The sequence below is a fragment of the Salminus brasiliensis genome, chromosome 15 (assembly GCF_030463535.1).
Source record: "Salminus brasiliensis chromosome 15, fSalBra1.hap2, whole genome shotgun sequence".
NCBI classification, from domain to species: domain Eukaryota; kingdom Metazoa; phylum Chordata; class Actinopteri; order Characiformes; family Bryconidae; genus Salminus; species Salminus brasiliensis.
Genome location: NC_132892.1, coordinates 36,826,609 through 36,854,108, shown reverse-complemented (window position 1 = coordinate 36,854,108; position 27,500 = coordinate 36,826,609). Strand labels below are relative to the sequence as shown.

Genomic DNA, 27,500 nt, shown 5'->3' with positions numbered 1-27,500 from the left:
CAGATCTACAGACAGACAGACCGTTAAACAGACAGACAGATCTACAGATAGACAGACAGTTCTACAGACAGACAGACCGTTAAACAGACAGACAGTTCTACAGATAGACAGACAGTTCTACAGACAGACAGACCGTTAAACAGACAGACAGAGCGTTAAACAGACAGACAGTTCTACAGATAGACAGACAGTTCTACAGACAGACAGACCGTTAAAAAGACAGACAGAGCGTTAAACAGACAGACAGTTCTACAGATAGACAGACGTATGTGTGAGAGTGTGTGTATGTTTGTGTGAGAGTGTGTGTATGTTTGTGTGAGAGTGTGTGTATGTTTGTGTGAGAGTGTGTTTATGGTTGTGTGAGAGTGTGTGTATGTGTGAGAGTGTGTGTATGTTTGTGTGAGAGTGTGTGTATGTGTGAGAGTGTGTGTATGTTTGTGTGAGAGTGTGTGTATGTGTGAGAGTGTGTGTATGGTTGTGTGAGAGTGTGCGCATGTTTGTGTGAGAGTGTGCGTATGTGTGAGAGTGTGTGTATGGTTGTGTGAGAGTGTGTGTATGTTTGTGTGTGAGTGTGTGTATGTTTGTGTGAGAGTGTGTGTATGGTTGTGTGAGAGTGTGTGTATGTTTGTGTGAGAGTGTGTGTATGTGTGAGAGTGTGTGTATGGTTGTGTGAGAGTGTGCGCATGTTTGTGTGAGAGTGTGCGTATGTGTGAGAGTGTGTGTATGGTTGTGTGAGAGTGTGTGTATGTTTGTGTGTGAGTGTGTGTATGTTTGTGTGAGAGTGTGTGTATGGTTGTGTGAGAGTGTGTGTATGTTTGTGTGAGAGTGTGTGTATGTTTGTGTGAGAGTGTGTGTATGTGTGAGAGTGTGTGTATGTTTGTGTGAGAGTGTGCGTATGTGTGAGAGTGTGTGTATGTTTGTGTGAGAGTGTGTGTATGTTTGTGTGAGAGTGTGCGTATGTGTGAGAGTGTGTGTATGTTTGTGTGAGAGTGTGTGTATGTTTGTGTGAGAGTGTGCGTATGTGTGAGAGTGTGTGTATGTTTGTGTGAGAGTGTGTGTATGGTTGTGTGAGAGTGTGCATATGTGTGAAAGTGTGTGTATGTTTGTGTGAGAGTGTGTGTATGTTTGTGTGAGAGTGTGCATATGTGTGAGAGTGTGTGTATGTTTGTGTGAGAGTGTGTGTATGTTTGTGTGAGAGTGTACGTATGTGTGAAAGTGTATGTATGTTTGTGTGAGAGTGTGTGTATGTTTGTGTGAGAGTGTGCGTATGTGTGTGAGTGTGTGTGTTTGTGTGAGAGTGTGTGTATGTTTGTGTGAGAGTGTGCGTATGTGTGTGAGTGTGTGTGTTTGTGTGAGAGTGTGTGTATGTGTGAGAGTGTGTGTATGTTTGTGTGAGAGTGTGCGTATGTGTGAGAGTGTGTGTATGTTTGTGTGAGAATGTGTGTATGTGTGTGAGTGTGTGTGTTTGTGTGAGAGTGTGTGTATGTTTGTGTGAGAGTGTGCGTATGTGTGAGTGTGTGTATGTTTGTGTGAGAGTGTGTGTATGTGTGAGAGTGTGTGTATGTTTGTGTGAGAGTGTACGTATGTGTGAGAGTGTGTGTATGTTTGTGTGAGAGTGTGTGTATGTTTGTGTGAGAGTGTGGGTATGTGTGAGAGTGTGTGTATGTTTGTGTGAGAGTGTGTGTATGTTTGTGTGAGAGTGTGGGTATGTGTGTGAGTGTGTGTGTGTTTGTGTGAGAGTGTGTGTATGTGTGAGAGTGTGTGTATGTGTGAGAGTGTGTGTATGTTTGTGTGAGAGTGTGGGTATGTGTGTGAGTGTGTGTGTGTTTGTGTGAGAGTGTGTGTATGTGTGAGAGTGTGTGTACGTTTGTGTGAGAGTGTGTGTACGTTTGTGTGAGAGTGTGTGTATGGTTGTGTGAGTGTGTGTATGTGTGAGAGTGTGTGTACGTTTGTGTGAGAGTGTGTGTACGTTTGTGTGAGAGTGTGTGTATGGTTGTGTGAGAGTGTGTGTATGTGTGAGAGTGTGTGTATGTTTGTGTGAGAGTGTGTGTATGTGTGAGAGTGTGTGTATGTGTGAGAGTGTGTGTATGGTTGTGTGAGAGTGTGCGTATGTGTGTGAGTGTGTGTGTGTTTGTGTGAGAGTGTGTGTATGTGTGTGAGTGTGTGTTTGTGTGTGAGTATGTGTATGTTTGTGTGAGATTGTGCGTATGTGTGAGAGTGTGTGTGTTTGTGTGTGAGTATGTGTATGTTTGTGTGAGAGTGTGCATATGTGTGAGAGTGTGTGTATGTTTGTGTGAGAGTGTGTGTATGTTTGTGTGAGAGTGTGCGTATGTGTGAAAGTGTGTGTATGTTTGTGTGAGAGTGTGTGTATGTTTGTGTGAGAGTGTGCGTATGTGTGAGAGTGTGTGTATGTTTGTGTGAGAGTGTGTATGGTTGTGTGAGAGTGTGTATGTTTGTGTGAGAGTGTGTGTATGTTTGTGTGAGAGTGTGCGTATGTGTGAAAGTGTGTGTATGTTTGTGTGAGAGTGTGTGTATGTTTGTGTGAGAGTGTGCGTATGTGTGAGAGTGTGTGTATGTTTGTGTGAGAGTGTGTATGGTTGTGTGAGAGTGTGTATGGTTGTGTGAGAGTGTGTGTATGGTTGTGTGAGAGTGTGCGTATGGTTGTGTGAGAGTGTGCGTATGTTTGTGTGAGAGTGTGTGTATGGTTGTGTGAGAGTGTGCATATGTGTGAGAGTGTGTGTATGTTTGTGTGAGAGTATGTGTATGTTTGTGTGAGAGTGTGTGTATGGTTGTGTGAGAGTGTGTATTTTTGTGTGAGAGTATGCGTATGTGTGAGAGTGTGTGTACGTTTGTGTGAGAGTGTGCGTATGTTTGTGTGAGAGTGTGCGGATGTTTGTGTGAGAGTGTGTGTATGTTTGTGTGTGAGTGTGTGTATGTTTGTGTGAGAGTGTGTGTATGGTTGTGTGAGAGTGTGTGTATGTTTGTATGAGAGTGTGTGTATGTTTGTGTGAGAGTGTGCGTATGTGTGAGAGTGTGTGTATGTTTGTGTGAAAGTGTGTGTATGTTTGTGTGACAGTGTGTGTATGTTTGTGTGAGAGTATGCGTATGTGTGAGAGTGTGTGTATGTTTGTGTTAGAGTGTGCGTATGTGTGAGAGTGTGTGTATGTTTGTGTGACAGTGTGTGTATGTGTGAGAGTGTGTGTATGTTTGTGTTCCTGTGTGTGTGTGTGTGAGAGTGTGTTTATGTTTGTGTGAGAGTGTGTGTATGGTTGTGTGAGAGTAAGTGTATGTTTGTGTGAGAGTGTGTGTATGTTTGTGTGAGAGTGTGTGTATGTTTGTGTGTGAGTGTGTGTATGTTTGTGTGAGAGTGTGTGTATGGTTGTGTGAGAGTGTGTGTATGTTTGTGTGAGAGTGTGCGTATGTGTGAGAGTGTGTGTATGGTTGTGTGAGAGTGTGTGTATGTTTGTGTGAGAGTGTGCGTATGTGTGAGAGTGTGTGTATGTTTGTGTGAGAGTATGCGTATGTGTGAGAGTGTGTGTATGTTTGTGTGAGAGTGTGTGTATGTTTGTGTGAGAGTGTGCGTATGTTTGTGAGAGAGTGTGTGTATGTTTGTGTGAGAGTGTGTGTTTGTGTGAGAGTGTGTGTATGTTTGTGTTCCTGTGTGTGTGTGTGTGTGTTAGAGTGTGTGTATGTTTGTGTGAGAGTGTGCGTATGTGTGAGAGTGTGTGTATGTTTGTGTGAGAGTGTGTGTATGTTTGTGTGAGAGTGTGGGTATATGTGAGAGTGTGTATGTTTGTGTGAGAGTGTGTGTATGGTTGTGTGAGAGTGTGTGTATGTTTGTGTGAGAGTGTGTGTTTGTGTGAGAGTGTGTGTATGTTTGTGTGAGAGTGTGCGTATGTGTGAGAGTGTGTATGTTTGTGTGAGAGTGTGGGTATATGTGAGAGTGTGTATGTTTGTGTGAGAGTGTGTGTATGGTTGTGTGAGAGTGTGTGTATGTTTGTGTGAGAGTGTGCGTATGTGTGAGAGTGTGTGTATGTTTGTGTGAGAGTGTGCGTATGTGTGTGAGTGTGTGTGTGTTTGTGTGAGAGTGTGTGTATGTGTGAGAGTGTGTGTATGTTTGTGTGAGAGTGTGTGTATGTTTGTGTGAGAGTGTGGGTATATGTGAGAGTGTGTATGTTTGTGTGAGAGTGTGTGTATGGTTGTGTGAGAGTGTGTGTATGTTTGTGTGAGAGTGTGCGTATGTGTGAGAGTGTGTGTATGTTTGTGTGAGAGTGTGTGTATGTTTGTGTGAGAGTGTGTGTATGTTTGTGTTCCTGTGTGTGTGTGTGTGTGTGTGAGAATGTTTGTGTGAGAGTGTGCGTATGTGTGAGAGTGTGTGTATGTTTGTGTGAGAGTGTGTGTATGTTTGTGTGAGAGTGTGGGTATATGTGAGAGTGTGTATGTTTGTGTGAGAGTGTGTGTATGGTTGTGTGAGAGTGTGTGTATGTTTGTGTGAGAGTGTGCGTATGTGTGAGAGTGTGTGTATGTTTGTGTGAGAGTGTGTATATTTGTGTGAGAGTGTGCGTATGTGTGTGAGTGTGTGTGTGTTTGTGTGAGAGTGTGTGTATGTGTGAGTGTGTGTGTGTTTGTGTGAGAGTGTGTTTATGTTTGTGTGAGAGTGTGTGTATGGTTGTGTGAGAGTCTGTGTATGTTTGTGTGAGAGTGTGTGTATGTTTGTGTGAGAGTGTGTGTATGTTTGTGTGAGAGTATGCGTCTGTGTGAGAGTAAGTGTATGTTTGTGTGTGAGAGTGTTTATGTTTGTGTGAGAGTGTGTGTATGGTTGTGTGAGGGTCTGTGTATGTTTGTGTGAGAGTGTGTGTATGTTTGTGTGAGAGTGTGCGTATGTGTGAGAGTGTGTGTATGTTTGTGTGAGAGTGTGTGTATGTTTGTGTGAGAGTGTGCGTATGTGTGAGAGTGTGTGTATTTGTGGGTGAGTATGTGTATGTTTGTGTGAGATTGTGCGTATTTTTTGAGAGTGTGTGTGTTTGTGTGTGAGTATGTGTCTGTTTGTGTGAGAGTGTGTGTACGTTTGTGTGAGAGTGTGCGGATGTTTGTGTGAGAGTGTGCGGATGTTTGTGTGTGAGTGTGTGTATGTTTGTGTGAGAGTGTGTGTATGTTTGTGTGAGAGTGTGTGTATGGTTGTGTGAGAGTGTGTGTATGTTTGTATGAGAGTGTGTGTATGTTTGTGTGAGAGTGTGCGTATGTGTGAGAGTGTGTGTATGTTTGTGTGAAAGTGTGTGTATGTTTGTGTGACAGTGTGTGTATGTTTGTGTGAGAGTATGCGTATGTGTGAGAGTGTGTGTATGTTTGTGTGAGAGTGTGCGTATGTGTGAGAGTGTGTGTATGTTTGTGTGAGAGTGTGTGTATGTGTGAGAGTGTGTGTATGTTTGTGTGAGAGTGTGTGTTTGTGTGAGAGTGTGTGTATGTTTGTGTTCCTGTGTGTGTGTGTGTGAGAGTGTGTTTATGTTTGTGTGAGAGTGTGTGTATGTTTGTGTGAGAGTGTGTGTATGTTTGTGTGAGAGTGTGTGTATGTTTGTGTGTGAGTGTGTGTATGTTTGTGTGAGAGTGTGTGTATGGTTGTGTGAGAGTGTGTGTATGTTTGTGTGAGAGTGTGCGTATGTGTGAGAGTGTGTGTATGTTTGTGTGAGAGTGTGTGTATGTTTGTGTGAGAGTGTGTGTATGTTTGTGTGTGAGTGTGTGTATGTTTGTGTGTGAGTGTGTGTATGTTTGTGTGAGAGTGTGTGTATGTTTGTGTGAAAGTGTGTGTATGTTTGTGTGAGAGTGTGTGTATGTTTGTGTGAGAGTATGCGTGTGTGTGAGAGTGTGTGTATGTTTGTGTGAGAGTGTGTGTATGTTTGTGTGAGAGTGTGTGTATGTTTGTGTGAGAGTGTGCGTATGTTTGTGAGAGAGTGTGTGTATGTGTGAGAGAGTGTGTGTTTGTGTGAGAGTGTGTGTATGTTTGTGTTCCTGTGTGTGTGTGTGTGTGAGAGTGTGTGTATGTTTGTGTGAGAGTGTGCGTATGTGTGAGAGTGTGTGTATGTTTGTGTGAGAGTGTGTGTATGTTTGTGTGAGAGTGTGTATGTTTGTGTGAGAGTGTGTGTATGGTTGTGTGAGAGTGTGTGTATGTTTGTGTGAGAGTGTGTGTTTGTGTGAGAGTGTGTGTATGTTTGTGTGAGAGTGTGCGTATGTGTGAGAGTGTGTGTATGTTTGTGTGAGAGTGTGTGTATGTTTGTGTGAGAGTGTGGGTATATGTGAGAGTGTGTATGTTTGTGTGAGAGTGTGTGTATGGTTGTGTGAGAGTGTGTGTATGTTTGTGTGAGAGTGTGCGTATGTGTGAGAGTGTGTGTATGTTTGTGTGAGAGTGTGTGTATGTTTGTGTGAGAGTGTGCGTATGTGGGTGAGTGTGTGTGTGTTTGTGTGAGAGTGTGTGTATGTGTGAGAGTGTGTGTATGTTTGTGTGAGAGTGTGTGTATGGTTGTGTGAGAGTGTGGGTATATGTGAGAGTGTGTATGTTTGTGTGAGAGTGTTTGTATAGTTGTGTGAGAGTGTGTGTATGTTTGTGTGAGAGTGTGTGTTTGTGTGAGAGTGTGTGTATTTTTGTGTTCCTGTGTGTGTGTGTGTGTGTGAGAGTGTGTGTATGTTTGTGTGAGAGTGTGCGTATGTGTGAGAGTGTGTGTATGTTTGTGTGAGAGTGTGTGTATGTTTGTGTGAGAGTGTGGGTATATGTGAGAGTGTGTATGTTTGTGTGAGAGTGTGTGTATGGTTGTGTGAGAGTGTGTGTATGTTTGTGTGAGAGTGTGCGTATGTGTGAGAGTGTGTGTATGTTTGTGTGAGAGTGTGTATGTTTGTGTGAGAGTGTGCGTATGTGTGTGAGTGTGTGTGTGTTTGTGTGAGAGTGTGTGTATGTGTGAGAGTGTGTGTGTTTGTGTGTGAGTATGTGTATGTTTGTGCAAGATTGTGCGTATGTGTGAGAGTGTGTGTGTTTGTGTGTGAGTATGTGTATGTTTGTGTGAGAGTGTACGTATATGTGAGAGTGTGTGTATGGTTGTGTGAGAGTGTGTGTATGTTTGTGTGAGAGTGTGTGTATGTTTGCGTGAGAGTGTGTGTATGTTTGTGTGAGAGTGTGCGTATGTGTGAGAGTGTGTGTATGTTTGTGTGAAAGTGTGTGTATGTTTGTGTGAGAGTGTGTGTATGTTTGTGTGAGAGTATGCGTATGTGTGAGAGTGTGTGTATGTTTGTGTGAGAGTGTGCGTATGTGTGAGAGTGTGTGTATGTTTGTGTGAGAGTGTGTGTATGTGTGAGAGTGTGTGTATGTTTGTGTGAGAGTGTGTGTTTGTGTGAGAGTGTGTGTATGTTTGTGTGAGAGTGTGCGTATGTGTGAGAGTGTGTGTATGTTTGTGTGAAATTGTGTGTATGTTTGTGTGAGAGTGTGTGTATGTTTGTGTGAGAGTATGCGTATGTGTGAGAGTGTGTGTATGTTTGTGTGAGAGTGTGCGTATGTGTGAGAGTGTGTGTATGTTTGTGTGAGAGTGTGTGTATGTGTGAGAGTGTGTGTATGTTTGTGTGAGAGTGTGTGTTTGTGTGAGAGTGTGTGTATGTTTGTGTTCCTGTGTGTGTGTGTGTGTGTGTGAGAGTGTGTGTATGTTTGTGTGAGAGTGTGCGTATGTGTGAGAGTGTGTGTGTTTGTATGTGAGTATGTGTCTGTTTGTGTGAGAGTGTACGTATGTGTGAGAGTGTGTGTACGTTTGTGTGTGAGTGTGTGTATGTTTGTGTGAGAGTGTGTGTATGTGTGAGAGTGTGTGTATGTTTGTGTGAGAGTGTGTGTTTGTGTGAGAGTGTGTGTATGTTTGTGTTCCTGTGTGTGTGTGTGTGTGTGTGAGAGTGTGTGTATGTTTGTGTGAGAGTGTGCGTATGTGTGAGAGTGTGTGTGTTTGTATGTGAGTATGTGTCTGTTTGTGTGAGAGTGTACGTATGTGTGAGAGTGTGTGTACGTTTGTGTGTGAGTGTGCGTATGTTTGTGTGTGAGTGTGTGTATGTTTGTGTGAGAGTGTGTGTATGGTTGTGTGAGAGTGTGTGTTTGTGTGAGAGTGTGTGTATGTTTGTGTGAGAGTATGCGTATGTGTGAGAGTGTGAGTATGTTTGTGTGAGAGTGTGCGTATGTGTGAGAGTGTGTGTATGTTTGTGTGAGAGTGTGTGTATGTGTGAGAGTGTGTGTATGTTTGTGTGAGAGTGTGCGTATGTGTGAGAGTGTGTGTATGTTTGTGTGAGAGTGTGCGTATGTGTGAGAGTGTGTGTATGTTTGTGTGAAAGTGTGTGTATGTTTGTGTGAGAGTGTGTGTATGTTTGTGTGAGAGTGTGCGTATGTGTGAGAGTGTGTGTATGTTTGTGTGAGAGTGTGTGTATGTGTGAGAGTGTGTGTATGTTTGTGTGAGTGTGTGTTTGTGTGAGAGTGTGTATGTTTGTGTGAGAGTGTGCGTATGTGTGAGAGTGTGTGTGTTTGTATGTGAGTATGTGTCTGTTTGTGTGAGAGTGTGTGTACGTTTGTGTGAGAATGTGCGTATGTTTGTGTGTGAGTGTGTGTATGTTTGTGTGAGAGAGTGTGTATGTTTGTGTGAGAGTGTGTGTTTGTGTGAGAGTGTGTGTTTGTGTGAGAGTGTGTGTATGTTTGTGTTCCTGTGTGTGTGTGTGAGAGTGTGTGTATGTTTGTGTGAGAGTGTGCGTATGTGTGAGAGTAAGTGTATGTTTGTGTGAGAGTGTGTGTATGTTTGTGTGAGAGTGTGTGTATGTTTGTGTGTGAGTGTGTGTATGTTTGTGTGAGAGTGTGTGTATGGTTGTGTGAGAGTGTGTGTATGTTTGTGTGAGAGTGTGTGTATGTTTGTGTGAGAGTGTGCGTATGTGTGAGAGTGTGTGTATGTTTGTGTGAAAGTGTGTGTATGTTTGTGTGAGAGGATGCGTATGTGTGAGAGTGTGTGTATGTTTGTGTGAGAGTGTGAGTATGTGTGAGAGTGTGTGTATGTTTGTGTGAGAGTGTGTGTTTGTGTGAGAGTGTGTGTATGTTTGTGTTCCTGTGTGTGTGTATGTGAGAGTGTGTGTATGTTTGTGTGAGAGTGTGCGTATGTGTGAGAGTGTGTGTATGTTTGTGTGAAAGTGTGTGTATGTTTGTGTGAGAGGATGCGTATGTGTGAGTGTGTGTATGTTTGTGTGAGAGTGTGAGTATGTGTGAGAGTGTGTGTATGTTTGTGTGAGAGTGTGTGTTTGTGTGAGAGTGTGTGTATGTTTGTGTTCCTGTGTGTGTGTATGTGAGAGTGTGTGTATGTTTGTGTGAGAGTGTGCGTATGTGTGAGAGTGTGTGTATGTTTGTGTTCCTGTGTGTGGGTGAGAGTGTGTGTATGTTTGTGTGAGAGTGTGCGTATGTGTGAGAGTAAGTGTATGTTTGTGTGAGAGTGTGTGTATGTTTGTGTGAGAGTGTGTGTATGTTTGTGTGTGAGTGTGTGTATGTTTGTGTGAGAGTGTGTGTATGGTTGTGTGAGAGTGTGTGTATGTTTGTGTGAGAGTGTGTGTATGTTTGTTTGAGAGTGTGCGTATGTGTGAGAGTGTGTGTATGTTTGTGTGAAAGTGTGTGTATGTTTGTGTGAGAGGATGCGTATGTGTGAGAGTGTGTGTATGTTTGTGTGAGAGTGTGCGTATGTGTGAGAGTGTGTGTATGTTTGTGTGAGAGTGTGTGTATGTGTGAGAGTGTGTGTATGTTTGTGTGAGAGTGTGTGTATGTTTGTGTGAGAGGATGCGTATGTGTGAGAGTGTGTGTATGTTTGTGTGAGAGTGTGCGTATGTGTGAGAGTGTGTGTATGTTTGTGTGAAAGTGTGCGTATGTGTGAGAGTGTGTGTATGTTTGTGTGAGAGTGTGTGTATGTTTGTGTGAGAGTATGCGTATGTGTGAGAGTGTGTGTATGTTTGTGTGAGAGTGTGTATATGTGTGAGAGTGTGTGTATGTTTGTGTGAGAGTGTGTGTATGTGTGAGAGTGTGTGTATGTTTGTGTGAGAGTGTGGGTATGTGTGAGAGTGTGTGTATGTTTGTGTGAGAGTGTGGGTATGTGTGAGAGTGTGTGTATGTGTGAGAGTGTGTGTTTGTGTGTGAGTATGTGTATGTTTGTGTGAGATTGTGCGTATGTGTGAGAGTGTGTGTGTTTGTGTGTGAGTGTGTGTATGTTTGTGTGAGAGTGTACGTATGTGTGAGAGTGTGTGTGTGTGTGAGTGTGTGTATGTTTGTGTGAGAGTGTACGTATGTGTGAGAGTGTGTGTATGTTTGTGTGAGAGTGTGCGTATGTGTGAGAGTGTGTGTATGTTTGTGTGAAAGTGTGTGTATGTTTGTGTGAGAGTGTGTGTATGTTTGTGTGAGAGTATGCGTATGTGTGAGAGTGTGTGTATGTTTGTGTGAGAGTGTGCGTATGTGTGAGAGTGTGTGTATGTTTGTGTGAGAGTGTGTGTATGTGTGAGAGTGTGTGTATGTTTGTGTGAGAGTGTGTGTTTGTTTGTGTTCCTGTATGTGTGTGTGTGTGTGAGAGTGTGTGTATGTTTGTGTGAGAGTGTGCGTATGTGTGAGAGTGTGTGTATGTTTGTGTGAGAGTGTGTGTATGGTTGTGTGAGAGTGTGTGTATGTTTGTGTGTGAGTGTGTGTATGGTTGTGTGAGAGTGTGCGTATGTGTGAGAGTGTGTGTATGTTTGTGTGAGAGTGTGTGTATGTGTGTGATTGTGTGTGTGTTTGTGTGAGAGTGTGTGTATGTGTGAGAGCGTGTGTGTTTGTGTGTGAGTATGTGTATGTTTGTGTGAGAGTGTGTGTACGTTTGTGTGAGAATGTGCGTACGTATGTGTGAGAGTGTGTGTACGTTTGTGTGAGAATGTGCGTATGTGTGAGAGTGTGTGTATGTTTGTGTTCCTGTGTGTGGGTGAGAGTGTGTGTATGTTTGTGTGAGAGTGTGCGTATGTGTGAGAGTAAGTGTATGTTTGTGTGAGAGTGTGTGTATGTTTGTGTGAGAGTGTGTGTATGTTTGTGTGTGAGTGTGTGTATGTTTGTGTGAGAGTGTGTGTATGGTTGTGTGAGAGTGTGTGTATGTTTGTGTGAGAGTGAGTGTATGGTTGTGTGAGAGTGTGTGTATGTTTGTGTGAGAGTGTGTGTATGTTTGTGTGAGAGGATGCGTATGTGTGAGAGTGTGTGTATGTTTGTGTGAGAGTGTGCGTATGTGTGAGAGTGTGTGTATGTTTGTGTGAAAGTGTGCGTATGTGTGAGAGTGTGTGTATGTTTGTGTGAGAGTGTGTGTATGTTTGTGTGAGAGTATGCGTATGTGTGAGAGTGTGTGTATTTTTGTGTGAGAGTGTGTATATGTGTGAGAGTGTGTGTATGTTTGTGTGAGAGTGTGTGTATGTGTGAGAGTGTGTGTATGTTTGTGTGAGAGTGTGGGTATGTGTGAGAGTGTGTGTATGTTTGTGTGAGAGTGTGGGTATGTGTGAGAGTGTGTGTATGTGTGAGAGTGTGTGTTTGTGTGTGAGTATGTGTATGTTTGTGTGAGATTGTGCGTATGTGTGAGAGTGTGTGTGTTTGTGTGTGAGTGTGTGTATGTTTGTGTGAGAGTGTACGTATGTGTGAGAGTGTGTGTGTGTGTGAGTGTGTGTATGTTTGTGTGAGAGTGTACGTATGTGTGAGAGTGTGTGTATGTTTGTGTGAGAGTGTGCGTATGTGTGAGAGTGTGTGTATGTTTGTGTGAAAGTGTGTGTATGTTTGTGTGAGAGTGTGTGTATGTTTGTGTGAGAGTATGCGTATGTGTGAGAGTGTGTGTATGTTTGTGTGAGAGTGTGCGTATGTGTGAGAGTGTGTGTATGTTTGTGTGAGAGTGTGTGTATGTGTGAGAGTGTGTGTATGTTTGTGTGAGAGTGTGTGTTTGTTTGTGTTCCTGTATGTGTGTGTGTGTGTGAGAGTGTGTGTATGTTTGTGTGAGAGTGTGCGTATGTGTGAGAGTGTGTGTATGTTTGTGTGAGAGTGTGTGTATGGTTGTGTGAGAGTGTGTGTATGTTTGTGTGTGAGTGTGTGTATGGTTGTGTGAGAGTGTGCGTATGTGTGAGAGTGTGTGTATGTTTGTGTGAGAGTGTGTGTATGTGTGTGATTGTGTGTGTGTTTGTGTGAGAGTGTGTGTATGTGTGAGAGCGTGTGTGTTTGTGTGTGAGTATGTGTATGTTTGTGTGAGAGTGTGTGTATGTTTGTGTGAGAGTGTGTGTACGTATGTGTGAGAGTGTGTGTACGTTTGTGTGAGAATGTGCGTATGTGTGAGAGTGTGTGTATGTTTGTGTTCCTGTGTGTGGGTGAGAGTGTGTGTATGTTTGTGTGAGAGTGTGCGTATGTGTGAGAGTAAGTGTATGTTTGTGTGAGAGTGTGTGTATGTTTGTGTGAGAGTGTGTGTATGTTTGTGTGTGAGTGTGTGTATGTTTGTGTGAGAGTGTGTGTATGGTTGTGTGAGAGTGTGTGTATGTTTGTGTGAGAGTGAGTGTATGGTTGTGTGAGAGTGTGTGTATGTTTGTGTGAGAGTGTGTGTTTGTGTGAGAGTGTGTGTATGTTTGTGTTCCTGTGTGTGTGTGTGTGAGAGTGTGTGTATGTTTGTGTGAGAGTGTGCGTATGTGTGAGAGTAAGTGTATGTTTGTGTGAGAGTGTGTGTATGTTTGTGTGAGAGTGTGTGTATGTTTGTGTGTGAGTGTGTGTATGTTTGTGTGAGAGTGTGTGTATGGTTGTGTGAGAGTGTGTGTATGTTTGTGTGAGAGTGTGTGTATGTTTGTGTGAGAGTGTGCGTATGTGTGAGAGTGTGTGTATGTTTGTGTGAAAGTGTGTGTATGTTTGTGTGAGAGGATGCGTATGTGTGAGAGTGTGTGTATGTTTGTGTGAGAGTGTGCGTATGTGTGAGAGTGTGTGTATGTTTGTGTGAGAGTGTGTGTATGTGTGAGAGTGTGTGTATGTTTGTGTGAGAGTGTGTGTTTGTGTGAGAGTGTGTGTATGTTTGTGTTCCTGTGTGTGTGTGTGTGTGAGAGTGTGTGTATGTTTGTGTGAGAGTGTGCGTATGTGTGAGAGTGTGTGTATGTTTGTGTGAGAGTGTGTGTATGGTTGTGTGAGAGTGTGTGTATGTTTGTGTGAGAGTGTGCGTATGTGTGAGAGTGTGTGTATGTTTGTGTGAAAGTGTGTGTATGTTTGTGTGAGAGTGTGTGTATGTTTGTGTGAGAGTATGCGTATGTGTGAGAGTGTGTGTATGTTTGTGTGAGAGTGTGTGTATGTTTGTGTGAGAGTGTGTGTATGTGTGAGAGTGTGTGTATGTTTGTGTGAGAGTGTGCGTATGTGTGAGAGTGTGTGTATGTTTGTGTGAGAGTGTGGGTATGTGTGAGAGTGTGTGTGTGTTTGTGTGAGAGTGTGTGTATGTGTGAGAGTGTGTGTGTTTATGTGTGAGTATGTGTATGTTTGTGTGAGAATGTGCGTATGTTTGTGTGAGAGTGAGTGTATGGTTGTGTGAGAGTGTGTGTATGTTTGTGTGAGAGTGTGTGTTTGTGTGAGAGTGTGTGTATGTTTGTGTTCCTGTGTGTGTGTGTGTGAGAGTGTGTGTATGTTTGTGTGAGAGTGTGCGTATGTGTGAGAGTAAGTGTATGTTTGTGTGAGAGTGTGTGTATGTTTGTGTGAGAGTGTGTGTATGTTTGTGTGTGAGTGTGTGTATGTTTGTGTTAGAGTGTGTGTATGGTTGTGTGAGAGTGTGTGTATGTTTGTGTGAGAGTGTGTGTGTTTGTGTGAGAGTGTGCGTATGTGTGAGAGTGTGTGTATGTTTGTGTGAAAGTGTGTGTATGTTTGTGTGAGAGGATGCGTATGTGTGAGAGTGTGTGTATGTTTGTGTGAGAGTGTGCGTATGTGTGAGAGTGTGTGTATGTTTGTGTGAGAGTGTGTGTATGTGTGAGAGTGTGTGTATGTTTGTGTGAGAGTGTGTGTTTGTGTGAGAGTGTGTGTATGTTTGTGTTCCTGTGTGTGTGTGTGTGTGAGAGTGTGTGTATGTTTGTGTGAGAGTGTGCGTATGTGTGAGAGTGTGTGTATGTTTGTGTGAGAGTGTGTGTATGGTTGTGTGAGAGTGTGTGTATGTTTGTGTGAGAGTGTGCGTATGTGTGAGAGTGTGTGTATGTTTGTGTGAAAGTGTGTGTATGTTTGTGTGAGAGTGTGTGTATGTTTGTGTGAGAGTATGCGTATGTGTGAGAGTGTGTGTATGTTTGTGTGAGAGTGTGTGTATGTTTGTGTGAGAGTGTGTGTATGTGTGAGAGTGTGTGTATGTTTGTGTGAGAGTGTGCGTATGTGTGAGAGTGTGTGTATGTTTGTGTGAGAGTGTGTGTATGTGTGAGAGTGTGTGTATGTTTGTGTGAGAGTGTGTGTTTGTGTGAGAGTGTGTGTATGTTTGTGTTCCTGTGTGTGTGTGTGTGTGAGAGTGTGTGTATGTTTGTGTGAGAGTGTGCGTATGTGTGAGAGTGTGTGTATGTTTGTGTGAGAGTGTGTGTATGGTTGTGTGAGAGTGTGTGTATGTTTGTGTGAGAGTGTGCGTATGTGTGAGAGTGTGTGTATGTTTGTGTGAAAGTGTGTGTATGTTTGTGTGAGAGTGTGTGTATGTTTGTGTGAGAGTATGCGTATGTGTGAGAGTGTGTGTATGTTTGTGTGAGAGTGTGTGTATGTTTGTGTGAGAGTGTGTGTATGTGTGAGAGTGTGTGTATGTTTGTGTGAGAGTGTGCGTATGTGTGAGAGTGTGTGTATGTTTGTGTGAGAGTGTGGGTATGTGTGAGAGTGTGTGTGTGTTTGTGTGAGAGTGTGTGTATGTGTGAGAGTGTGTGTGTTTATGTGTGAGTATGTGTATGTTTGTGTGAGAATGTGCGTATGTTTGTGTGAGAGTGAGTGTATGGTTGTGTGAGAGTGTGTGTATGTTTGTGTGAGAGTGTGTGTTTGTGTGAGAGTGTGTGTATGTTTGTGTTCCTGTGTGTGTGTGTGTGAGAGTGTGTGTATGTTTGTGTGAGAGTGTGCGTATGTGTGAGAGTAAGTGTATGTTTGTGTGAGAGTGTGTGTATGTTTGTGTGAGAGTGTGTGTATGTTTGTGTGTGAGTGTGTGTATGTTTGTGTGAGAGTGTGTGTATGGTTGTGTGAGAGTGTGTGTATGTTTGTGTGAGAGTGTGTGTGTTTGTGTGAGAGTGTGCGTATGTGTGAGAGTGTGTGTATGTTTGTGTGAAAGTGTGTGTATGTTTGTGTGAGAGGATGCGTATGTGTGAGAGTGTGTGTATGTTTGTGTGAGAGTGTGCGTATGTGTGAGAGTGTGTGTATGTTTGTGTGAGAGTGTGTGTATGTGTGAGAGTGTGTGTATGTTTGTGTGAGAGTGTGTGTTTGTGTGAGAGTGTGTGTATGTTTGTGTTCCTGTGTGTGTGTGTGTGTGAGAGTGTGTGTATGTTTGTGTGAGAGTGTGCGTATGTGTGAGAGTGTGTGTATGTTTGTGTGAGAGTGTGTGTATGGTTGTGTGAGAGTGTGTGTATGTTTGTGTGAGAGTGTGCGTATGTGTGAGAGTGTGTGTATGTTTGTGTGAAAGTGTGTGTATGTTTGTGTGAGAGTGTGTGTATGTTTGTGTGAGAGTATGCGTATGTGTGAGAGTGTGTGTATGTTTGTGTGAGAGTGTGTGTATGTTTGTGTGAGAGTGTGTGTATGTGTGAGAGTGTGTGTATGTTTGTGTGAGAGTGTGCGTATGTGTGAGAGTGTGTGTATGTTTGTGTGAGAGTGTGGGTATGTGTGAGAGTGTGTGTGTGTTTGTGTGAGAGTGTGTGTATGTGTGAGAGTGTGTGTGTTTATGTGTGAGTATGTGTATGTTTGTGTGAGATTGTGCGTATGTGTGAGAGTGTGTGTGTTTGTGTGTGAGTATGTGTATGTTTGTGTGAGAGTGTACGTATGTGTGAGAGTGTGTGTATGTTTGTGTGTGAGTGTGTGTATGTTTGTGTGAGAGTGTGTGTATGGTTGTGTGAGAGTGTGTGAATGTTTGTGGGAGAGGGTGTGTATGTTTGTGTGAGAGTGTGCGTATGTGTGAGAGTGTGTGTATGTTTGTGTGAAAGTGTGTGTATGTTTGTGTGAGAGGATGCGTATGTGTTCCTGTGTGTGTATGTTTGTGTGAGAGTGTGCGTATGTGTGAGAGTGTGTGTATGTTTGTGTGAGAGTATGCGTATTTGTGAGAGTGTGTGTATGTTTGTGTGAGAGTGTGTGTATGTTTGTGTGAGAGTGTGGGTATGTGTGAGAGTGTGTGTGTGTTTTTGTGAGAGTGTGTGTATGTGTGAGAGTGTGTGTGTTTGTGTGTGAGTATGTGTATGTTTGTGTGAGAGTGTACGTATGTGTGAGAGTGTGTGTGTGTTTGTGTGTGAGTGTGTGTATGTTTGTGTGAGAGTGTGTGTATGGTTGTGTGAGAGTGTGTGTATGTTTGTGTGAGAGTGTGTGTATGGTTGTGTGAGAGTGTGTGTATGTTTGTGGGAGAGGGTGTGTATGTTTGTGTGAGAGTGTGCGTATGTGTGAGAGTGTGTGTATGTTTGTGTGAAAGTGTGTGTATGTTTGTGTGAGAGGATGCGTATGTGTTCCTGTGTGTGTATGTTTGTGTGAGAGTGTGTGTATGTGTGAGAGTGTGTGTATGTTTGTGTGAGAGTGTGCGTATGTGTGAGAGTAAGTGTATGTTTGTGTGAGAGTGTGTGTATGTTTGTGTGAGAGTGTGTGTATGTTTGTGTGTGAGTGTGTGTATGTTTGTGTGAGAGTGTGTGTATGGTTGTGTGAGAGTGTGTGTATGTTTGTGTGAGAGTGTGTGTATGTTTGTGTGAAAGTGTGTGTATGTTTGTGTGAGAGGATGCGTATGTGTGAGAGTGTGTGTATGTGTGTGAGTGTGTGTATGTTTGTGTGAGAGTGTGCGTATGTGTGAGAGTGTGTGTATGTTTGTGTGAGAGTGTGTGTATGTGTGAGAGTGTGTGTATGTTTGTGTGAGAGTGTGTGTTTGTGTGAGAGTGTGTGTATGTTTGTGTTCCTGTGTGTGTGTGTGTGAGAGTGTGTGTATATTTGTGTGAGAGTGTGCGTATGTGTGAGAGTGTGTGTATGTTTGTGTGAGAGTGTGTGTATGGTTGTGTGAGAGTGTGTGTATGTTTGTGTGAGAGTGTGCGTATGTGTGAGAGTGTGTGTATGTTTGTGTGAAAGTGTGTGTATGTTTGTGTGAGAGTGTGTGTATGTTTGTGTGAGAGTATGCGTATGTGTGAGAGTGTGTGTATGTTTGTGTGAGAGTGTGTGTATGTTTGTGTGAGAGTGTGCATATGTGTGAGAGTGTGTGTATGTTTGTGTGAGAGTGTGCGTATGTGTGAGAGTGTGTGTATGTTTGTGTGAGAGTGTGGGTATGTGTGAGAGTGTGTGTGTGTTTGTGTGAGAGTGTGTGTGTTTGTGTGTGAGTATGTGTATGTTTGTGTGAGAGTGTACGTATGTGTGAGAGTGTGTGTATGTTTGTGTGTGAGTGTGTGTATGTTTGTGTGAGAGTGTGTGTATGGTTGTGTGAGAGTGTGTGTATGTTTGTGGGAGAGGGTGTGTATGTTTGTGTGAGAGTGTGCGTATGTGTGAGAGTGTGTGTATGTTTGTGTGAAAGTGTGTGTATGTTTGTGTGAGAGGATGCGTATGTGTTCCTGTGTGTGTATGTTTGTGTGAGAGTGTGCGTATGTGTGAGAGTGTGTGTATGTTTGTGTGAGAGTGTGTGTATGTGTGAGAGTGTGTGTATGTTTGTGTGAGAGTGTGTGTTTGTGTGAGAGTGTGTGTATGTTTGTGTTCCTGTGTGTGTGTGTGTGAGAGTGTGTGTATGTTTGTGTGAGAGTGTGCGTATGTGTGAGAGTGTGTGTATGTTTGTGTTCCTGTGTGTGTGTGTGTGAGAGTGTGTGTATGTTTGTGTGAGAGTGTGCGTATGGTTGTGTGAGAGTGTGTGTATGTTTGTGTGAGAGTGTGCGTCTGTGTGAGAGTGTGTGTATGTTTGTGTGAAAGTGTGTGTATGTTTGTGTGAGAGTGTGTGTATGTTTGTGTGAGAGTATGCGTATGTGTGAGAGTGTGTGTATGTTTGTGTGAGAGTATGTGTATGTTTGTGTGAGAGTGTGTATATGTGTGAGAGTGTGTGTATGTTTGTGTGAGAGTGTGCGTATGTGTGAGAGTGTGTGTATGTTTGTGTGAAAGTGTGTGTATGTTTTTTGTGAGAGTGTGCGTATGTGTGAGAGTGTGTGTATGTTTGTGTGAAAGTGTGTGTATGTTTTTTGTGAGAGTGTGCGTATGTGTGAGAGTGTGTGTATGTTTGTGTGAGAGTGTGTGTATGTGTGAGAGTGTGTGTATGTTTGTGTGAGTGTGTGTGTATGGTTGTGTGAGAGTGTGTGTATGTTTGTGTGAGAGTGTGGGTATGTGTGAGAGTGTGTGTATGTTTGTGTGAGAGTGTGTGTATGTTTGTGTGAGAGTGTGTGTATGGTTGTGTGAGAGTGTGTGTATATTTGTGTGAGAGTGTGGGTATGTGTGAGAGTGTGTGTATGTTTGTGTGAAAGTGTGTGTATGTTTTTTGTGAGAGTGTGCGTATGTGTGAGAGTGTGTGTATGTTTGTGTGAGAGTGTGTGTATGTTTGTGTGAGAGTGTGTGTATGGTTGTGTGAGAGTGTGTGTATGTTTGTGTGAGAGTGTGGGTATGTGTGAGAGTGTGTGTATGTTTGTGTGAAAGTGTGTGTATGTTTTTTGTGAGAGTGTGCGTATGTGTGAGAGTGTGTGTATGTTTGTGTGAGAGTGTGTGTATGTTTGTGTGAGAGTGTGCGTATGTGTGAGAGTGTGTGTATGTTTGTGTGAGAGTGTGTGTATGGTTGTGTGAGAGTGTGTGTATGTTTGTGTGTGAGTGTGTGTATGTTTGTGTGAGAGTGTGCGTATGTGTGAGAGTGTGTGTATGTTTGTGTGAGAGTGTGTGTATGTGTGTGATTGTGTGTGTGTTTGTGTGAGAGTGTGTGTATGTGTGAGAGTGTGTGTGTTTGTGTGTGAGTATGTGTATGTTTGTGTGAGAGTGTGTGTATGTTTGTGTGAGAGTGTGTGTACGTATGTGTGAGAGTGTGTGTACGTTTGTGTGAGAATGTGCGTATGTTTGTGTGAGAGTGAGTGTATGGTTGTGTGAGAGTGTGTGTATGTTTGTGTGAGAGTGTGTGTTTGTGTGAGAGTGTGTGTATGTTTGTGTTCCTGTGTGTGTGTGTGTGAGAGTGTGTGTATGTTTGTGTGAGAGTGTGCGTATGTGTGAGAGTAAGTGTATGTTTATGTGAGAGTGTGTGTATGTTTGTGTGAGAGTGTGTGTATGTTTGTGTGTGAGTGTGTGTATGTTTGTGTGTGAGTGTGTGTATGTTTGTGTGAGAGTGTGTGTATGGTTGTGTGAGAGTGTGTGTATGTTTGTGTGAGAGTGTGTGTATGTTTGTGTGAGAGTGTGCGTATGTGTGAGAGTGTGTGTATGTTTGTGTGAAAGTGTGTGTATGTTTGTGTGAGAGGATGCGTATGTGTGAGAGTGTGTGTATGTTTGTGTGAGAGTGTGCGTATGTGTGAGAGTGTATGTATGTTTGTGTGAGAGTGTGTGTATGTGTGAGAGTGTGTGTATGTTTGTGTGAGAGTGTGTGTATGTTTGTGTTCCTGTGTGTGTGTGTGTGTGAGAGTGTGTGTATGTTTGTGTGAGAGTGTGCGTATGTGTGAGAGTGTGTGTATGTTTGTGTGAGAGTGTGTGTATGGTTGTGTGAGAGTGTGTGTATGTTTGTGTGAGAGTGTGCGTATGTGTGAGAGTGTGTGTATGTTTGTGTGAAAGTGTGTGTATGTTTGTGTGAGAGTGTGTGTATGTTTGTGTGAGAGTATGCGTATGTGTGAGAGTGTGCGTATGTGTGAGAGTGTGTGTATGTTTGTGTGAGAGTGTGTGTATGTTTGTGTGAGAGTGTGTATGTTTGTGTGAGAGTGTGTGTATGTTTGTGTGAGAGTGTGCGTATGTGTGAGAGTGTGTGTATGTTTGTGTGAGAGTGTGGGTATGTGTGAGAGTGTGTGTGTGTTTGTGTGAGAGTGTGTGTATGTGTGAGAGTGTGTGTGTTTATGTGTGAGTATGTGTATGTTTGTGTGAGAGTGTACGTATGTGTGAGAGTGTGTGTATGTTTGTGTGTGAGTGTGTGTATGTTTGTGTGAGAGTGTGTGTATGGTTGTGTGAGAGTGTGTGAATGTTTGTGGGAGAGGGTGTGTATGTTTGTGTGAGAGTGTGCGTATGTGTGAGAGTGTGTGTATGTTTGTGTGAAAGTGTGTGTATGTTTGTGTGAGAGGATGCGTATGTGTTCCTGTGTGTGTATGTTTGTGTGAGAGTGTGCGTATGTGTGAGAGTGTGTGTATGTTTGTGTGAGAGTATGCGTATTTGTGAGAGTGTGTGTATGTTTGTGTGAGAGTGTGTGTATGTTTGTGTGAGAGTGTGTATATGTGTGAGAGTGTGTGTATGTTTGTGTGAGAGTGTGTGTATGTTTGTGTGAGAGTGTGGGTATGTGTGAGAGTGTGTGTGTGTTTTTGTGAGAGTGTGTGTATGTGTGAGAGTGTGTGTGTTTGTGTGTGAGTATGTGTATGTTTGTGTGAGAGTGTACGTATGTGTGAGAGTGTGTGTGTGTTTGTGTGTGAGTGTGTGTATGTTTGTGTGAGAGTGTGTGTATGGTTGTGTGAGAGTGTGTGTATGTTTGTGTGTGAGTGTGTGTATGTTTGTGTAAGAGTGTGTGTATGGTTGTGTGAGAGTGTGTGTATGTTTGTGGGAGAGGGTGTGTATGTTTGTGTGAGAGTGTGCGTATGTGTGAGAGTGTGTGTATGTTTGTGTGAAAGTGTGTGTATGTTTGTGTGAGAGGATGCGTATGTGTTCCTGTGTGTGTATGTTTGTGTGAGAGTGTGTGTATGTGTGAGAGTGTGTGTATGTTTGTGTGAGAGTGTGCGTATGTGTGAGAGTAAGTGTATGTTTGTGTGAGAGTGTGTGTATGGTTGTGTGAGAGTGTGTGTATGTTTGTGTGAGAGTGTGCGTATGTTTGTGTGAGAGTGTGTGTATGGTTGTGTGAGAGTGTGCATATGTGTGAGAGTGTGTGTATGGTTGTGTGAGAGTGTGTGTATGTTTGTGGGAGAGGGTGTGTATGTTTGTGTGAGAGTGTGCGTATGTGTGAGAGTGTGTGTATGTTTGTGTGAAAGTGTGTGTATGTTTGTGTGAGAGGATGCGTATGTGTTCCTGTGTGTGTATGTTTGTGTGAGAGTGTGTGTATGTGTGAGAGTGTGTGTATGTTTGTGTGAGAGTGTGCGTATGTGTGAGAGTAAGTGTATGTTTGTGTGAGAGTGTGTGTATGGTTGTGTGAGAGTGTGTGTATGTTTGTGTGAGAGTGTGCGTATGTTTGTGTGAGAGTGTGCGTATGGTTGTGTGAGAGTGTGCATATGTGTGAGAGTGTGTGTATGTTTGTGTGAGAGTGTGCGTATGTGTGTGAGTGTGTGTGTGCTTGTGTGAGAGTATGCGTATGTGTGAGTGTGTGTATGTTTGTGTGAGAGTGTGCGTATGTGTGTGAGTGTGTGTGTGTTTGTGTGAGAGTGTGTGTTTGTGTGAGAGTGTGTGTATGTTTGTGTGAGAGTATGCGTATGTGTGAGTGTGTGTATGTTTGTGTGAGAGTGTGCGTACGTGTGTGAGTGTGTGTGTGTTTGTGTGAGAGGGTGTGTATGTTTGTGTGAGAGTGTGTGTATGTTTGTGTGAGAGTGTACGTATGTGTGAGAGTGTGTGTGTGTTTGTGTGTGAGTGTGTGTATGTTTGTGTGAGAGTGTGTGTATGGTTGTGTGAGAGTGTGTGTATGTTTGTGTGTGAGTGTGTGTATGTTTGTGTAAGAGTGTGTGTATGGTTGTGTGAGAGTGTGTGTATGTTTGTGGGAGAGGGTGTGTATGTTTGTGTGAGAGTGTGCGTATGTGTGAGAGTGTGTGTATGTTTGTGTGAAAGTATGTGTATGTTTGTGTGAGAGGATGCGTATGTGTTCCTGTGTGTGTATGTTTGTGTGAGAGTGTGTGTATGTGTGAGAGTGTGTGTATGTTTGTGTGAGAGTGTGCGTATGTGTGAGAGTAAGTGTATGTTTGTGTGAGAGTGTGTGTATGGTTGTGTGAGAGTGTGTGTATGTTTGTGTGAGAGTGTGCGTATGTTTGTGTGAGAGTGTGTGTATGGTTGTGTGAGAGTGTGCATATGTGTGAGAGTGTGTGTATGTTTGTGTGAGAGTGTGTGTATGTTTGTGTGAGAGTGTGCGTATGTGTGTGAGTGTGTGTGTGCTTGTGTGAGAGTATGCGTATGTGTGAGTGTGTGTATGTTTGTGTGAGAGTGTGCGTATGTGTGTGAGTGTGTGTGTGTTTGTGTGAGAGTGTGTGTTTGTGTGAGAGTGTGTGTATGTTTGTGTGAGAGTATGCGTATGTGTGAGTGTGTGTATGTTTGTGTGAGAGTGTGCGTATGTGTGTGAGTGTGTGTGTGTTTGTGTGAGAGGGTGTGTATGTTTGTGTGAGAGTGTGTGTATGTTTGTGTGAGAGTGTGTGTATGTGTGAGAGTGTGTGTATGTTTGTGTTCCTGTGTGTGTGTGTGAGTGTGTGTATGTTTGTGTGAGAGTGTGTGTTCCTGATCTGCACTGCAGAAATACACCAACAAAACACAGGGGGCAGCAGCAGTTGCTAGGCAACAGTGCCATGTTTCAGGCTGTATTAGAAACCTGGACTCTGGACACACACACAGGAACTCACACTCACACACGGGAACACACACAAACATAAGAAAACACACAAACCTAAAAACACACAAACATAAACACACACACACATAAGAACACACACACAAAAAGGAACACATGAACATGTGAATATGAAAAAAAGGATCTGAGAAAGAGAGAGAAACTGACCAGTAACCATCCTAACTGACCATTACCACACCAATAATCATCATAACTGACCATTACCACACCACTAATCATCATAACTGACCATTACCACACCAATAATCATCATAACTGACCATTACCACACCACTAATCATCATAACTGACCATTACCACACCACTAATCATCCTAACTGACCATTACCACACCAATAATCATCATAACTGACCATTACCACACCACTAATCATCCTAACTGACCATTACCACACCAATAATCATCATAACTGACCATTACCACACCACTAATCATCATAACTGACCATTACCACACCACTAATCATCCTAACTGACCATTACCACACCAATAATCATCATAACTGACCATTACCACACCACTAATCATCCTAACTGACCATTACCACACCAATAATCATCATAACTGACCATTACCACACCACTAATCATCATAACTGACCATTACCACACCAATAATCATCATAACTGACCATTACCACACCACTAATCATCATAACTGACCATTACCACACCACTAACCATCATAACTGAACATTACCACACCACTAACCATCATAACTGAACATTACCACACCACTAATCATCATAACTGACCATTACCACACCACTAATCATCAAAACCACACCACTACCACACCACTAACCATCATAACTGAACATTACCACACCACTAATAATCATAACTGAACATTACCACACCACTAACCATCATAACTGACCATTACCACACCACTAATAATCATAACTGAACATTACCACACCACTAATCATCATAACTGAACATTACCACACCACTAATCATCATAACTGAACATTACCACACCACTAATCATCATAACTGACCATTAACACACCACTAATCATCAAAACCACACCACTACCACACCACTAATCATCATAACTGAACATTACCGCACCACTAATCATCATAACTGACCATTAACACACCACTAATCATCATAACTGAACATTACCACCCCACTAATCATCAAAACCACACCACTACCACACCACTAACCATCATAACTGAACATTACCACACCACTAATCATCATAACTGACCACTACCACACCACTAACCATCATAGCTGACCATTACCACACCACTAATCATCAAAACCACACCACTACCACACCACTAACCATCATAACTGAACATTACCACACCACTTATCATCATAACTGAACATTACCACACCACTAATAATCATAACTGAACATTACCACACCACTAACTATCAAAACCACACCACTACCACACCACTTATCATCATAACTGAACATTACCGCACCACTAATCATCATAACTGACCATTAACACACCACTAATCATCAAAACCACACCACTACCACACCACTAATCATCATAACTGAACATTACCGCACTACTAATCATCATAACTGACCATTACCACACCACTAATCATCAAAACTGACCATTACCACACCACTAACTATCAAAACCACACCACTACCATAACCACTAACCATCATAACTGAACATTACCACACCACTTATCATCATAACTGAACATTACCACACCACTAATCATCATAACTGAACATTACCACACCACTAACTATCAAAACTGATCATTACCACACCACTTACCATCATAGCTGACCATTACCACACCACTTACTATCATAGCTGACCATTTCCACACCACTAATCATCAAAACCACACCACTACCACACCACTAACCATCAGAACTGACCATTACCACACCACTTGACATCATAACTGAACATTACCACACCACTAACCATCATAACTGAACATTACCACACCACTTATGATCATAATTGACCATTACCACACCACTAATCATCAAAACCACACCACTACCACACCACTAACCATCATAACTGAACATTACCACACCACTAATTATCATAACTGACCATTACCACACCACTAATCATCATAACTGAACATTAACACACCACTAATCATCAATACCACACCATTACCACACCACTAATCATCATAACTGAACATTACCACACGACTAATCATCAAAACCACACCACTAACCATCATAACTGAACATTACCACACCACTAACCATCTTAACTGAACATTACCACACCACTAATCATCAAAACCACACCACTAACCATCATAACTGACCACTACCACACCACTAACCATCATAACTGAACATTATCACACCACTAATCATCATAACTGTCCATTAACACACCACTAATCATCATAACTGAACATTACCACACCACTAATCATCATAACTGACCATTACCACACCACTAATCATCAAAACCACACCACTAATCATCATAACTGAACATTACCACACCACTAATCATCATAACTGACCATTACCACACCACTAATCATCAAAACCACACCACTACCACACCACTAACCATCAGAACTGACCATTACCACACCACTTGACATCATAACTGAACATTACCACACCACTAACCATCATAACTGAACATTACCACACCACTTATGATCATAATTGACCATTACCACACCACTAATCATCAAAACCACACCACTACCACACCACTAACCATCATAACTGAACATTACCACACCACTAATTATCATAACTGACCATTACCACACCACTAATCATCATAACTGAACATTACCACACCACTAATCATCATAACTGACTATTAACACACCACTAATCATCAATACCACACCATTACCACACCACTAATCATCATAACTGAACATTACCACACGACTAATCATCAAAACCACACCATCTTAACTGAACATTACCACACCACTAATCATCAAAACCACACCACTAACCATCATAACTGACCACTACCACACCACTAACCATCATAACTGAACATTATCACACCACTAATCATCATAACTGTCCATTAACACACCACTAATCATCATAACTGAACATTACCACACCACTAATCATCATAACTGACCATTACCACACCACTAATCATCAAAACCACACCACTAACCATCATAACTGAACATTACCACACCACTAATCATCAAAACCACACCACTACCACACCACTAATCATCATAACTGAACATTACCACACCACACCACTAACCATCATAACTGACCACTACCACACCACTAACCATCATAACTGACCATTACCACACCACTAACCATCATAACTGACCATTACCACACCACTTATCATCAAAACCACACCACTAACCATCATAACTGACCACTACCACACCACTAACCATCATAACTGACCATTACCACATCACTTTTCATCGAAACCACACCACTAACCATCATAACTGATCATTACCACACCACTTATCATCATAACTGAACATTACCACACCACTAACCATCAAAACTGACCATTAACACACCACCAACCATCATAACTGACCATTACCACACCACTAGTCATCAAAACTGACCATTAACACACCACTAACCATCATAACTGACCATTACCACACCACTAATCTTCAAAACCTCACCACTAACCACCACTAACCATCATAACTGACCATTACCACACCACTTACCATCATAGCTGACCATTAACACACCACTAACCATCATAACTGACCATTACCACACCACTAACCATCAAAACCACACCACTAACCACCACTAACCATCATAACTGACCATTACCACACCACTAATCATCATAACTGACCATTACCACACCACTAATCATCAATACCACACCACTAACCACCATAACTGACCATTAACACACGACTAACCATCAAAACCACACCACTACCACACCACTAACCATCATAACTGACCATTAACACACGACTAACCATCAAAACCACACCACTAACCATCATAACTGACCATTAACACACGACTAACCATCAAAACCACACCACTACCACACCACTAACCATCATAACTGACCATTACCACACCACTAACCATCATAACTGACCATTAACACATGACTAACCATCAAAACCACACCACTTACCATCATAACTGACCATTACCACACCACTAATCATCATAACTGACCATTACCACACCACTAATCAAAACCACACCACTAACCATCATAACTGAACATTACCACACCACTTATCATCATAACCGACCATTACCACACCACTTACCATCATAACTGAACATTACCACACCACTAATCATCATAACTGACCATTACCACACCACTAATCATCAAAACCACACCACTAATCATCATAACTGAACATTACCACACCACTAATCATCAAAACCACACCACTAACCATCATAACTGAACATTACCACACCACTAATCATCAAAACCACACCACTACCACACCACTAATCATCATAACTGAACATTACCACACCACACCACTAACCATCATAACTGACCACTACCACACCACTAACCATCATAACTGACCATTACCACACCACTAACCATCATAACTGACCATTACCACACCACTTATCATCAAAACCACACCACTA

General features: G+C 42.5%; 1 protein-coding gene across 1 annotated transcript in view; it reads right to left on the bottom strand.

Annotated features, from left to right (window-relative positions):
- The window catches only part of LOC140535621 (3',5'-cyclic-AMP phosphodiesterase 4C-like), a gene marked incomplete at its 3' end in the record, with an annotated part of 50,526 nt that overhangs the window by 17,722 nt on the left and 5,304 nt on the right, over positions 1–27,500 (bottom strand). The window lies entirely within an intron of this gene.